This window comes from Cucumis melo, chromosome 1 (assembly GCF_025177605.1).
Source record: "Cucumis melo cultivar AY chromosome 1, USDA_Cmelo_AY_1.0, whole genome shotgun sequence".
NCBI lineage: Eukaryota > Viridiplantae > Streptophyta > Magnoliopsida > Cucurbitales > Cucurbitaceae > Cucumis > Cucumis melo.
In genome coordinates, this window is record NC_066857.1 from 6,004,905 (window position 1) to 6,018,897 (window position 13,993).

General features: G+C 36.6%; 2 protein-coding genes across 11 annotated transcripts in view; one reads left to right on the top strand and one right to left on the bottom strand.

Annotated features, from left to right (window-relative positions):
• The window catches only part of LOC127149831 (uncharacterized), a gene marked incomplete at its 3' end in the record, with an annotated part of 66,683 nt that extends 57,407 nt beyond the window's left edge, over window positions 1–9,276 (bottom strand). Inside the window, exons 1-4 of the mRNA XM_051085904.1 lie at window positions 8,868–9,276; window positions 8,677–8,761; window positions 8,491–8,590; window positions 7,324–7,390 (exon numbers count right to left, since the gene is read on the bottom strand). The remainder of the gene's footprint in view (window positions 1–7,323; window positions 7,391–8,490; window positions 8,591–8,676; window positions 8,762–8,867) is intronic.
• Window positions 1–13,993, top strand: part of LOC127149832 (uncharacterized) — a 50,300-nt gene that overhangs the window by 17,173 nt on the left and 19,134 nt on the right. The window lies entirely within an intron of this gene.

The window sequence follows — 13,993 nt, forward strand, 5'->3', positions numbered from 1 at the left end:
AAACACGTACTGGCAATCGATAATGAAGCTTCCGCAGACTAAGGCAGTCTATCAGGCACCGGGAAGTTGATCTCTACCTGGAAAATGGGTAAAACATTTTGGAAAGGGTGAGCTATGGAGCTCAGTGAGTGACTCAGTTTAAAACTATGAATTTAAAGATAAGAGCACGTGAAAACTTTACACATATAAATCTGTTTATACAAGTCGTAAATGTAAATGTGTAATAGTAAGAATAGCTTCCTTAAATACTCAGCATGTTCATCATTGAAATCTAGCAAGGCATATCAAGTATATCGAAGCATTTTAACTAACATGACGAATCTACGTTGTGTAGGGTACACCTAGTACAACAACGTTTACAAGCACTACGATGTAGTGGGGCCCGCCCAGCACTCCCATCGTCTTTGTCGTAGTGGGGCCCGCCCAGCACTCACGACAGCATCGTTGTTACGGAGTACACTCAACGTCAACAACGAAATCTAACCAGTGTGCACACGGTAATCTCTAGCCTCAGGCTCAAGATCTCAGTCATGTAGTTAATGAAAATTTCATAAATCATCATAAAATATTAAAACATGCCTGCTTATAAATTTTACACAAAGCTCGAACTTTACTCAGCTCTTTCGTGGAAAATTGTAGTTCTTAAAACAAAACTTCATACTAATTCATGCTTTGCTTAAAATATTGTGGTTTAAATACTTTCCAAACATTTAATATCTACGTGCTAGCATAAATTTCTTTAAGAAATCTAGTCTCCAAATGTAAACTTGAAAATAGTCATGACATTCAAATACCTTTCATGGCTTCGTAAATAAACATTTATCGCATTCAATCATAATAACAGTTATGGAAAATATTTCAAAGTTGGTTTTGTCACTCACAGTCTTGGGCTAGATCCTTGGTCTATAAGCTCGGTTTAATTTTTCTCGGCCTGCCAACAACCCAACCGAGTATTAAAACCTTAAACATTCTGGTTTCGTAAAGATATACATAACATGTCGCACCAAAGATGACGCTCACGAAAACAAAGCTTAAGAAATAAAATCCTATTTCAACAATTCTCTAAAATTTCCAGATTTCTAACATAAACTTCAAAGAACTATAACTTTCTCAATACTTAACCAAAATGAGTGTTCTTTATATCAAACTCTTCATTTTGAGATCCTCTAAAACTTACCTGAAGACATATAAATCTGATTCCCCGTGCATAAACACATATAACCCTCAAAACAGAACCACTTCCAGAATCGCGCGCACACGACCTCTTTAACTTGTTCCTACAATTTAACCAATTTTTAGTCGTTTTTGGTTTACAATTTCTTCATGAAAGTTGTAGTAAATTGAATAAGCTTTCCAACCATACCAAATAGAAATTCTAACTCCACCGATACACTCTGAAATACAAGAAAAACCAGAGACCTCCTTATTTCGATTGAAAACCAACTGCCCTGTTTTCTTCATCAAAAAGCACCAAATGAAAATCCGAATTTGCTCCAACGTTCTTCATAAAGTTTGTTTAAAAATGAGTTAAATTTCAGTAAATGTAAATCTCACCTCTTAATTCCTTTTGAAGAGTTCAAACCGAATTAAAAACCAGTGATGTGCAGAATGAACTAAAATTCAGCCATTGATACACTTTGCTTGAGTTCTCCTCCTCTTCTTCAACCTAAAAATTCTAGTAAAATTTCTCTTCTTCTTCCAAACTCTCTCTTAGAAGTTCTCTGCAAATTGAAGAAGGAAAAAGAAAAAAAAAATAAAGAGAACTTGGATGTCTTCAAACTTGGCGGTGAAGGGAAGAGAAGAAGAAGAAGAAAAGAGAAAATGAAATTTTCTTCTCCTTTTCTTCTTTTTGTCCTTTCTTTTCTTTCTTTTCTTTAATTAATTTAATAAAACTATTTAATATATAAATATATATATTTATATTTACACTTAATTTCCATTTTTTTTTCTTTTTTTTTTCCACATTTAAAGAAATTAAACCAAGAAAATATCGAGTTTACAACTTACCTTCCCTTTAGAAAATTTCGTCCTCGAAATTTAGAATGTCCTTAACTGAAAAGTATCGGATAGCTCTTCTTCATCTGATATTCTGGTTCCCAAGTTGCCTCCTCCGCTCCATGATGTATCCACAAAACTTTTATGAGTGGAATCGTTTTGTTTCTCAAAACTTGTTCCTTTCTGTCGAGAATCTGAACTGGTTCTTCAACATAACTCAAATCTTCTTTTAATTCAACTGGTTGATCTTGCAACACATGCGATGGATCTGGTATATATTTTCTTAACATGGATACATGGAAAACATCATGTATTCGTGCAAGTTCTATTGGCAACTCAAGTCTATACGCTGCTGGTCCCACTCGTTCCGTTATCTGATATGGCCCAATATATCTAGGACTTAACTTACCTTTTCTTCCGAAACGAATAACACCTCGCCATGGAGATAATTTCAAGAAAACTTGATCTCCAACTTGGAATTCTAGGTTTCTTCGTCGCTTATCCGCATAACTTTTCTGTCGATCTTGGGCTTTCCTCAGATTTTCTCTGATCAACTTAATATTGTTTGTCGTAATCTGAACCAACTCAGGACCTACTAACTTCCGCTCTCCAACTTCATTCCAGCACACAGGAGTTCTGCATGGTCTCCCGTATAAGGCTTCATATGGTGCCATACCGATACTAGACTGATAGTTATTATTATAAGCAAACTCCATAAGTGGCAAGTGGGTATCCCAACTTCCTTTAAGTTGTAGGACACATGCTCTCAACATGTCCTCTAAAGTTTGGATGGTCCTCTCGGACTGACCATCTGTTTGGGGATGAAATGATGTACTAAACTTTAGCCCTGTTCCCATTGCTTTCTGTAAACTAGGCCAAAATTTAGAAGTAAACCTCGGATCCCTATCTGAAACTATGGACACTGGTACTCCATACTGACTCACAATCTTATCAACATATAATCTCGCTAGCTGGTCTAACGTAGATGTCATTTTAATCGGTATAAATCGTGTCGTCTTGGTGAGTCTGTCTACTATTACCCATATACCATCATGTCCACTGGATGTACGAGGTAATCCAAATAGAAAATCCATAGTAATATGCTCCCATTTCCACTCTGGCACTGGCAAAGGATTAAGAAATCCTCCTGGCCTCTGTCTTACTGGTTTAACCTGTTGACAAATCAAACATCTATCAACATATTCAGCTATCTCTTGCTTCATTCCAGACCACCAATAAGTCTTCTTTAAAGTTCTGTACATCTTGGTGCTACCTGGATGCATAGCGTAAGCTGAACTGTGAGCTTCTTCTAGAATAGCATTCTTAAGCTCACTGATATTCGGAACACATAATCTTCCTTGTTTAACAATGGCTCCATCTGTTCTCAGCTCAAACTCCACCTCTAAGCCTTTCTTGGATTTCTCAAACTTCTTCTGTAAATTACTGTCTTCTGACTGTCTTCTTACAATCTCAGTTACTAGAGAAGACCGAACCTGAAATTGAGCTAAGAGACTTCCTGAATCCTCTATAGTTACTACTGCCTTGGAACCTCTTAACTCATTCAACAAAGCTACTCGAATACCACACAAGGCACTCTTCGGAAGTCTTGACTTCCTACTTAATGCATCTGCTACTACGTTGGCCTTACCTGGATGATACTCTATAGTACAATCATAATCTTTAATCAGTTCTAGCCATCGCCTTTGTCTCAGATTTAGCTCTTTTTGATCAAAAATATACTTCAGACTTTTATGATCTGTGAAAATATGGCACTTTTCCCCGAACAAATAGTGTCTCCAGATTTTTAGTGCTAAAACAACTGCTGCTAGGTCAAGATCATGGGTAGGGTAATTACACTCATGCTCCTTCAACTGCCTTGAAGCATAAGCTATTACATTCCCATTTTGCATAAGCACACAACCTAATCCTAGCCTTGAAGCATCACAATAAATCACATAATCCTTCCCTGTTACAGGAAGTGCCAAAATAGGTGCTGTAACTAGTCTTTTCTTCAATTCCTGAAAACTTTGCTCGCATTTATCTGACCACTCAAACTTAACATTCTTCCTTGTCAAAGCGGTCAAAGGCAATGCCAATCGAGAGAAATCCTCAATAAAACGCCTATAGTATCCTGCCAAACCCAGGAAACTACGTACTTCTGTCGCACTAATTGGTCTTTCCCAATTGACAACCGCTTCTACTTTTTGTGGATCGACACTAACTCTTTTTGCTGAAACTACATGCCCCAAAAATACTACCTGTTCCAACCAGAACTCACATTTGCTGAACTTAGCGTATAACTGTTTTTCACGTAGAGTCTGTAGAACAATCCTCAGATGTTCCTCATGAGATTCTCTGTCAACTGAGTAAACTAATATATCATCAATGAACACAATCACAAACTGATCTAAATACCGATGGAAGATCCTGTTCATGAGATCCATGAAAACCGCTGGCGCATTCGTTAAACCGAATGGCATAACTCGAAACTCATAATGCCCATACCTCGTTCTAAATGCTGTCTTAGCAATATCTGATTCTCTAACCTTCAACTAGTGGTATCCTGACCTTAAGTCAATCTTAGAGAACAACGTTGCTCCCCTTAGTTGATCAAATAAGTCATCGATGCGTGGTAAAGGATACTTGTTACGTATTGTAACCTTGTTTAACTGTCTATAGTCAATACATAATCTGAGGGTACCATCTTTCTTTTTCACAAAAAGCACTGGTGCTCCCCACGGCGAAACACTAGGCCTGATGTATCCCTTGTCAACTAGTTCCTGTAACTGCATCTTCAATTCTTTTAGCTCGCTTGGAGCCATTCTATACGGGGCCTGTGAAATAGGTGTTGTTCCTGGTAATAATTCAATGGTGAACTCAATCTCTCTATCAGGTGGCAAACCTGACAGATCATCCGGAAATACATCAAGAAACTCTTTCACCACAGGAACATCTTCTGGCTTTAGTTTTTCTCTCTGCACTACTACGATGTGTGCAAGAAACGCTGTGCAACCCTTCCTCAGTAATTTCTCAGCTTTCAAAACTGAGATTAGACTTCTAGAAACAGCCTTCCTCATACCTCTAAAAACCACTTCAGCAAAGCCTGGTTTTCTGAAAACCACTTCCTTCCTATGACAATCCATAGATGCATAATGAGCAAATAAGAAATCCATTCCCAAAATTACATCTAACCTCTGCAACTCTAGTGGTAGCAAGTCCACTAGCAAACTGATACCTTCTACTAAAACTTCACAATTACGTAACACCTCATTAACAAGTAAAACGTCACCAACTGGAGTGTATATAGCTAACCCCTCAGATAAAGGCTCTAGCATCCTATTCAACTTAGTCAGAAATATACTAGAAACAAAGGAATGCGTAGCACCTGGATCAAATAAAACATCTGCAGGTACATTACAAATAAGAATCGTACCAGTAATAACGTCTGGTGCGTCCTCTGCTTCTTGTTGAGTCATAGCATAGACTTTTCCCTGTTGCCTCGGTCTTCCAACAACTCCTTTTTGCCTTGCACCACTGGTGCCCTCTGTTGGAACCACTGAAACTCTCGATTGCTCAATTGTCTAGGACCCAACTCCCTGATCTCTCTGAACTGTCATGTTCAACTGTGGACAATCTTTCTTGAAATGTCCTGGCTGTCCGCACTGGTAACATACACCAGCACCTATCAAACACTGACCCCGATGGTTCCTGCCACAACTCGTGCATGGTATTCGCCTGACGGTACTAGCAATGGACTCCTGACCTGGTTGCGATCTTACTGTTGATCTAATGGGTTGACTAGGTATTCTCTGGCTCTGTCTCTGAAAAACACTACCATAACTCACGTTCCTCGATGCTTGGCCTCCAGAGCGATTCTTAAAATATTGACGGCTTGAAATATTTATCCCAGGCGTGAACCTCCGCTGCTCACGGCCTCTAAATCCACTAGCTGTTGAAGTCCCACGACTAAGCTCCACTGCCTATTTCTCTTCTGTTATACTCTGCTCCACACGAAGGGCAGTCTCCACTAACTGAGAGAAATTCGTCCACTTAGCAATGGCTGTAACTGGGGTACGTATTTCAAAACGCAACCCTCTTTCAAACCTTCGGCACCTGTCACTCTCAGAAGCTATAATAACGTCAGCATACCGTGAAAGCTCGGTATACTTCCTCTCATACTCAGCCACTGAAAGCGATCCTTGTTTCAACCCCAGAAATTCATCCCTCTTGGCTTCGCAGTATGTGCTGGGATAATACTTATCTTCGAATATGCCTCTAAAAGTCTGCCAGTCTAAAGCACGTGCATCACTGCGTCTTGCTAATATAGATTTCCACCATCCTTCAGCCTCTTTTTGCAACAAAAATGTGGCCAATCTAACCTTTCGCTCCTCAGGACAATTCATCACATCAAAACACTTTTCAAGCATATTCAACCAGTTCTCTGCATCAGCTGGATCTGTGGAACCTTCAAACACTGTAGCCCCTAACTTCTTCAGCCGTTCAATTCCGTATGCCTTTTCTGGATCACTAGGCTCTTCTCTATCTGTCCTTCCTATTTCCTGTGTTGTTCTCGCAAACTGCTCGTTTCCTGCACCACCTCGAACTCCTAGGGTACTAGATTCCCCTACAGATGGACCTTGGGTAGGACCTTGCATCCCGTCCTGATTCTGCCGGCGTCGTCTACCAGTACGTGGTGGCATGACTCCTATAATATGTCAACACATTAGACATACTATAAATACTTAACTCAAATGCATGATACTAAATGTCTACTCACGTATTAATAATAATTGGACTCACTTCTACCCTTACCTAGACCATACTCCACTAGTTCCCTTTAAGCTAACTTGACGTTCAATTATTTACTTTCCAGTTTCTTCTTAGAGCTAACCGCTCTACCTTAATTCCCATGGAGCAAACTGCTCTGATACCAAGTTGTCACACCCCCTCCCGGACTACCTGCTACCTTAGACCGGAAGATGGCGTGAAGCCGACAAACAACGCTTTTCTGTACCTGTATCTGTCGACTCTGCTTAAAACTTTCATGTGATGAACTTGCCAATCTAGTATATAAACTATTGTACATGCCACAAAACACATCGGATCCTAGGCTAGTCAAACACAACCAGTCAAACACATACATGAAGTGTACCTCAAAATTTACCAATTTCACGAGTAAACCTAAAGACACCTTAATCAAAATATAACCAACAAAATTTACACAACTACAGCTCCTAAAGCTTATACAAACTGTGGAGTATCTATAACATACAAGGGTGTGAATACATCACAACACAACAGACTTTATGCCCAACTCAAAACACGTACTTGCAATCGATAATGAAGCTTCCGCAGACTAAGGCAGTCTATCAGGCACCGGGAAGTTGATCTCTACCTGGAAAATGGGTAAAACATTTTGGAAAGGGTGAGCTATGGAGCTCAGTGAGTGACTCAGTTTAAAACTATGAATTTAAAGATAAGAGCACGTGAAAACTTTACACATATAAATCTGTTTATACAAGTCGTAAATGTAAATGTGTAATAGTAAGAATAGCTTCCTTAAATACTCAGCATGTTCATCATTGAAATCTAGCAAGGCATATCAAGTATATCGAAGCATTTTAACTAACATGACGAATCTACGTTGTGTAGGGTACACCTAGTACAACAACGTTTACAAGCACTACGATGTAGTGGGGCCCGCCCAGCACTCCCATCGTCTTTGTCGTAGTGGGGCCCGCCCAGCACTCACGACAGCATCGTTGTTACGGAGTACACTCAACGTCAACAACGAAATCTAACCAGTGTGCACACGGTAATCTCTAGCCTCAGGCTCAAGATCTCAGTCATGTAGTTAATGAAAATTTCATAAATCATCATAAAATATTAAAACATGCCTGCTTATAAATTTTACACAAAGCTCGAACTTTACTCAGCTCTTTCGTGGAAAATTGTAGTTCTTAAAACAAAACTTCATACTAATTCATGCTTTGCTTAAAATATTGTGGTTTAAATACTTTCCAAACATTTAATATCTACGTGCTAGCATAAATTTCTTTAAGAAATCTAGTCTCCAAATGTATACTTGAAAATAGTCATGACATTCAAATACCTTTCATGGCTTCGTAAATAAACATTTATCGCATTCAATCATAATAACAGTTATGGAAAATATTTCAAAGTTGGTTTTGTCACTCACAGTCTTGGGCTAGATCCTTGGTCTATAAGCTCGGTTTAATTTTTCTCGGCCTGCCAACAACCCAACCGAGTATTAAAACCTTAAACATTCTGGTTTCCTAAAGATATACATAACATGTCGCACCAAAGATGACGCTCACGAAAACAAAGCTTAAGAAATAAAATCCTATTTCAACAATTCTCTAAAATTTCCAGATTTCTAACATAAACTTCAAAGAACTATAACTTTCTCAATACTTAACCAAAATGAGTGCTCTTTATATCAAACTCTTCATTTTGAGATCCTCTAAAACTTACCTGAAGACATATAAATCTGATTCCCCGTGCATAAACACATATAACCCTCAAAACAGAACCACTTCCAGAATCGCGCGCACACGACCTCTTTAACTTGTTCCTACAATTTAACCAATTTTTAGTCGTTTTTGGTTTACAATTTCTTCATGATAGTTGTAGTAAATTGAATAAGCTTTCCAACCATACCAAATAGAAATTCTAACTCCACCGATACACTCTGAAATACAAGAAAAACCAGAGACCTCCTTATTTCGATTGAAAACCAACTGCCCTGTTTTCTTCATCAAAAAGCACCAAATGAAAATCCGAATTTGCTCCAACGTTCTTCATAAAGTTTGTTTAAAAATGAGTTAACTTTCAGTAAATGTAAATCTCACCTCTTAATTCCTTTTGAAGAGTTCAAACCGAATTAAAAACCAGTGATGTGCAGAATGAACTAAAATTCAGCCATTGATACACTTTGCTTGAGTTCTCCTCCTCTTCTTCAACCTAAAAATTCTAGTAAAATTTCTCTTCTTCTTCCAAACTCTCTCTTAGAAGTTCTCTGCAAATTGAAGAAGGAAAAAGAAAAAAAAAATAAAGAGAACTTGGATGTCTTCAAACTTGGCGGTGAAGGGAAGAGAAGAAGAAGAAGAAAAGAGAAAATGAAATTTTCTTCTCCTTTTCTTCTTTTTGTCCTTTCTTTTCTTTCTTTTCTTTAATTAATTTAATAAAACTATTTAATATATAAATATATATATTTATATTTACACTTAATTTCCATTTTTTTTTCTTTTTTTTTCCACATTTAAAGAAATTAAACCAAGAAAATATCGAGTTTACACGTAAACTGTTACGTTGAGAAACCCTTTTGAAATATTTAATCCCATAGCTAGTATCTTTAGTTTATACACTCTAGTTTGGATCAATGTGGTCTCCTATTTTATGATATTCGTCACCTTTTTCATTGAAACCTATATATAAAGTAACAGTGTTTGTAGTGATTTTTGAACAACTTTATATTGTCCAGCCGTCGAAAATTTTCACATTTTTCAAGAAACATCTCTAGTTACATGTTTATCGATCTAAGTAGAAGAGGTACCAAACCGCCCTTCATGATTGTTCTATAAAGAAATTCGAGTTTGGTATATCCTCAAATATTTAAGTCTACGTGGGTTCAATCGTTACATATATTGACCCTCGAGTTTTGCAGCACAGGTTTAATCGTATAACCAGTTGTAACGATCAATATATGAAGAAATTTGAGTTTGGTATCCTTTCATATTTAAACCTACATCGATTCAATTGTTAGATATGTCGACCCTCGAGGTTTTCAGTTGACGATAAAGAAGAATTACAAAAACACCTCATTCATTTCTGGGTAATGGTCGAACATGGGTGCCTAACTGTAGAGAATGGTGTTCGACTGTAGACCAAAACTAATGATTCAATTATATATAAGATGATTTAATTTCTTCGGGGTCTTCAATCAATGTGAATAGCACGATGAAATCAACGAATTATAGAATAGATATTGCCTATTTTTTAACACAAAAGAGGGAGAGTTCGAGCGAAGGAGCGAACTTATATACTTTTTTTTTATATCATTTCATTATAGTTGACTGAGATGGAATTTAAACACTTGGAAACAACTGCATGCAAAATATATAATGTCAAAATATTTCATTACACAATTCTTGGCTCCTTATCTCCGTAGTTATAGCATATATCTTTGCCAGGGTTTTTCGGGTCTTGCAAGCACATGTTATATTCATGAATGATCCATCTGCATGTGGTGCATTTTCCTGCATCCCTTTTGTCGTCAAAGATATTGAACCAGTAGATTTGGTGTTGTCCAGTCCATGTGAAGCTGCAGAAAAACAATGTCGTCCCCACGAGGTTGGGTCTGAACTTGAACGAGTAGCCTTGTCCAAGCGGAAGGACATGGACTCCTAAGTCATCGTTCTTGGATTTGCAGTGAACGGTGACAGGAATGCCGTATTCAATTTGGTTGACGATTACGACTGTAGTTACTGGTTGGATGAAGATCGATCCTTGAATTGCACGTATGTTACATAAAAAGAAAATTAGCAAAGATAGTGCAAGTGTTGGAGATGAGCCCATTTTCAAGGCGTCGGTTGAAACACAAAGGAAGAGACAAGAATATGAGGCTTTATACCTTTTGTCTTGTATTGGTATGATTGGGACGTGATAGAAATAGTGAATATATATACATAGGGTCTGTGCAAAGAAAAAAGTTGTTTTCTCGTGTGTTGGTAAAGAATGGTGTATATTTAAACTATAATTTTTACTCTCGACGTTATTGTTTAAACGTTTGTGAAAAATAAGAAATGAGTAAAGTTACCTTTCGTTGGCATAAATTGAGACTATTAAGTTGGTGAGGCAAAAAGGAAGGGGAAGGACATTAAAATAGTAAAACGAATAAAAGAAAAAGAAAAAAAAAAAGAGTCCATATTGCAACCTTGAAAATAATGAATAGTTTAGTTTTATGTAGATATTATCACATTTCTTGAAGAAATAAACTGTTGTTGAAGTTAAATTGTTCGTGGTAAGGAAAGAGAGATTTCGCGTAGGAAGTTTTGAAATTTAACAAGCAAAGATTGTCTATATTTTGTGTTACATGTCTTGTGATTTTTCCTTTGACATATTGATTCTTATTATTATGACAGTATGCTAAACACATTTTAAAATTAACAACGAAAAGTTTGTAAATTCACTTTTTATTGTTAAAAATGTTGTTATTATCTTGGGTAAAACGTAACCACGTTACTGTACTATATCAAATTTATCTTTATTTTCTATGCTCAAACATTGTAAAATAAATTGAGTGTGAAATGTTGTTACACGCATCCTATATGGAATCTATTGAAATTCTATGGACGCTCCTAGAACAAAAGATCTCGAAACATGCCAGTCATTCCCTTCATAAATTTTAGGAAATGTCTACAATTGGTTCATTCTTTCGTAAACTGTTACGTTGAGAAACCCTTTTGAAATATTTAATCCCATAGCTAGTATCTTTAGTTCATACACTCTATTTTGGATCAATGTGGTCTCCTATTTTATGATATTCGTCACCTTTTTCATTGAAACCTATATATAAAGTAACAGTGTTTGTAGTGATTTTTGAACAACTTTATATTGTCCAGCCGTCGAAAATTTTCACATTTTTAAAGAAACATCTCTAGTTACATGTTTATCGATCTAAGTAGAAGAGGTACCAAACCGCCCTTCATGATTGTTCTATAAAGAAATTCGAGTTTGGTATATCCTCAAATATTTAAGTCTACGTGGGTTCAATCGTTACATATATTGACCCTCGAGTTTTGCAGCACAGGTTTAATCGTATAACCAGTTGTAACGATCAATATATGAAGAAATTTGAGTTTGGTATCCTTTCATATTTAAACCTACATCGATTCAATTGTTAGATATGTCGACCCTCGAGGTTTTCAGTTGACGATAAAGCAGAATTACAAAAACACCTCATTCATTTCTGGGTAATGGTCGAACATGGGTGCCTAGCTGTAGAGAATGGTGTTCGACTGTAGACCAAAACTAATGATTCAATTATATATAAGATGATTTAATTTCTTCGGGGTCTTCAATCAATGTGAATAGCACGATGAAATCAACGAATTATAGAATAGATATTGCCTATTTTTTAACACAAAAGAGGGAGAGTTCGAGCGAAGGAGCGAACTTATATACTTTTTTTTATATCATTTCATTATAGTTGACTGAGATGGAATTTAAACACTTGGAAACAACTGCATGCAAAATATATAATGTCAAAATATTTCATTACACAATTCTTGGCTCCTTATCTCCGTAGTTATAGCATATATCTTTGCCAGGGTTTTTCGGGTCTTGCAAGCACATGTTATATTCATGAATGATCCATCTGCATGTGGTGCATTTTCCTGCATCCCTTTTGTCGTCAAAGATATTGAACCAGTAGATTTGGTGTTGTCCAGTCCATGTGAAGCTGCAGAAAAACAATGTCGTCCCCACGAGGTTGGGTCTGAACTTGAACGAGTAGCCTTGTCCAAGCGGAAGGACATGGACTCCTAAGTCATCGTTCTTGGATTTGCAGTGAACGGTGACAGGAATGCCGTATTCAATTTGGTTGACGATTACGACTGTAGTTACTGGTTGGATGAAGATCGATCCTTGAATTGCACGTATGTTACATAAAAAGAAAATTAGCAAAGATAGTGCAAGTGTTGGAGATGAGCCCATTTTCAAGGCGTCGGTTGAAACACAAAGGAAGAGACAAGAATATGAGGCTTTATACCTTTTGTCTTATATTGGTATGATTGGGACGTGATAGAAATAGTGAATATATATACATAGGGTCTGTGCAAAGAAAAAAGTTGTTTTCTCGTGTGTTGGTAAAGAATGGTGTATATTTAAACTATAATTTTTACTCTCGACGTTATTGTTTAAACGTTTGTGAAAAATAAGAAATGAGTAAAGTTACCTTTCGTTGGCATAAATTGAGACTATTAAGTTGGTGAGGCAAAAAGGAAGGGGAAGGACATTAAAACAGTAAAACGAATAAAAGAAAAAGAAAAAAAAAAAGAGTCCATATTGCAACCTTGAAAATAATGATCAGTTTAGTTTTATGTAGATATTATCACATTTCTTGAAGAAATAAACTGTTGTTGAAGTTAAATTGTTCGTGGTAAGGAAAGAGAGATTTCGCGTAGGAAGTTTTGAAATTTAACAAGCAAAGATTGTCTATATTTTGTGTTACATGTCTTGTGATTTTTCCTTTGACATATTGATTCTTATTATTATGACAGTATGCTAAACACATTTTAAAATTAACAACGAAACGTTTGTAAATTCACTTTTTATTGTTAAAAATGTTGTTATTATCTTGGGTAAAACGGAACCACGTTACTGTACTATATCAAATTTATCTTTATTTTCTATGCTCAAACATTGTAAAATAAATTGAGTGTGAAATGTTGTTACACGCATCCTATATGGAATCTATTGATATTCTATGGACGCTCCGAGAACAAAAGATCTCGAAACTTGCCAGTCATTCCCTTCATAAATTTTAGGAAATGTCTACAATTGGTTCATTCTTTCGTAAAGTGTTACGTTGAGAAACCCTTTTGAAATATTTAATCCCATAGCTAGTATCTTTAGTTCATACACTCTAGTTTGGATCAATGTGGTCTCCTATTTTATGATATTCGTCACCTTTTTCATTGAAACCTATATATAAAGTAACAGTGTTTGTAGTGACTTTTGAACAACTTTATATTGTCCAGCCGTCGAAAATTTTCACATTTTTCAAGAAACATCTCTAGTTACATGTTTATCGATCTAAGTAGAAGAGGTACCAAACCGCCCTTCATGATTGTTCTATAAAGAAATTCGAGTTTGGTATATCCTCAAATATTTAAGTCTACGTGGGTTCAATCGTTACATATATTGACCCTCGAGTTTTGCAGCACAGGTTTAATCGTATAACCAGTTGTAACGA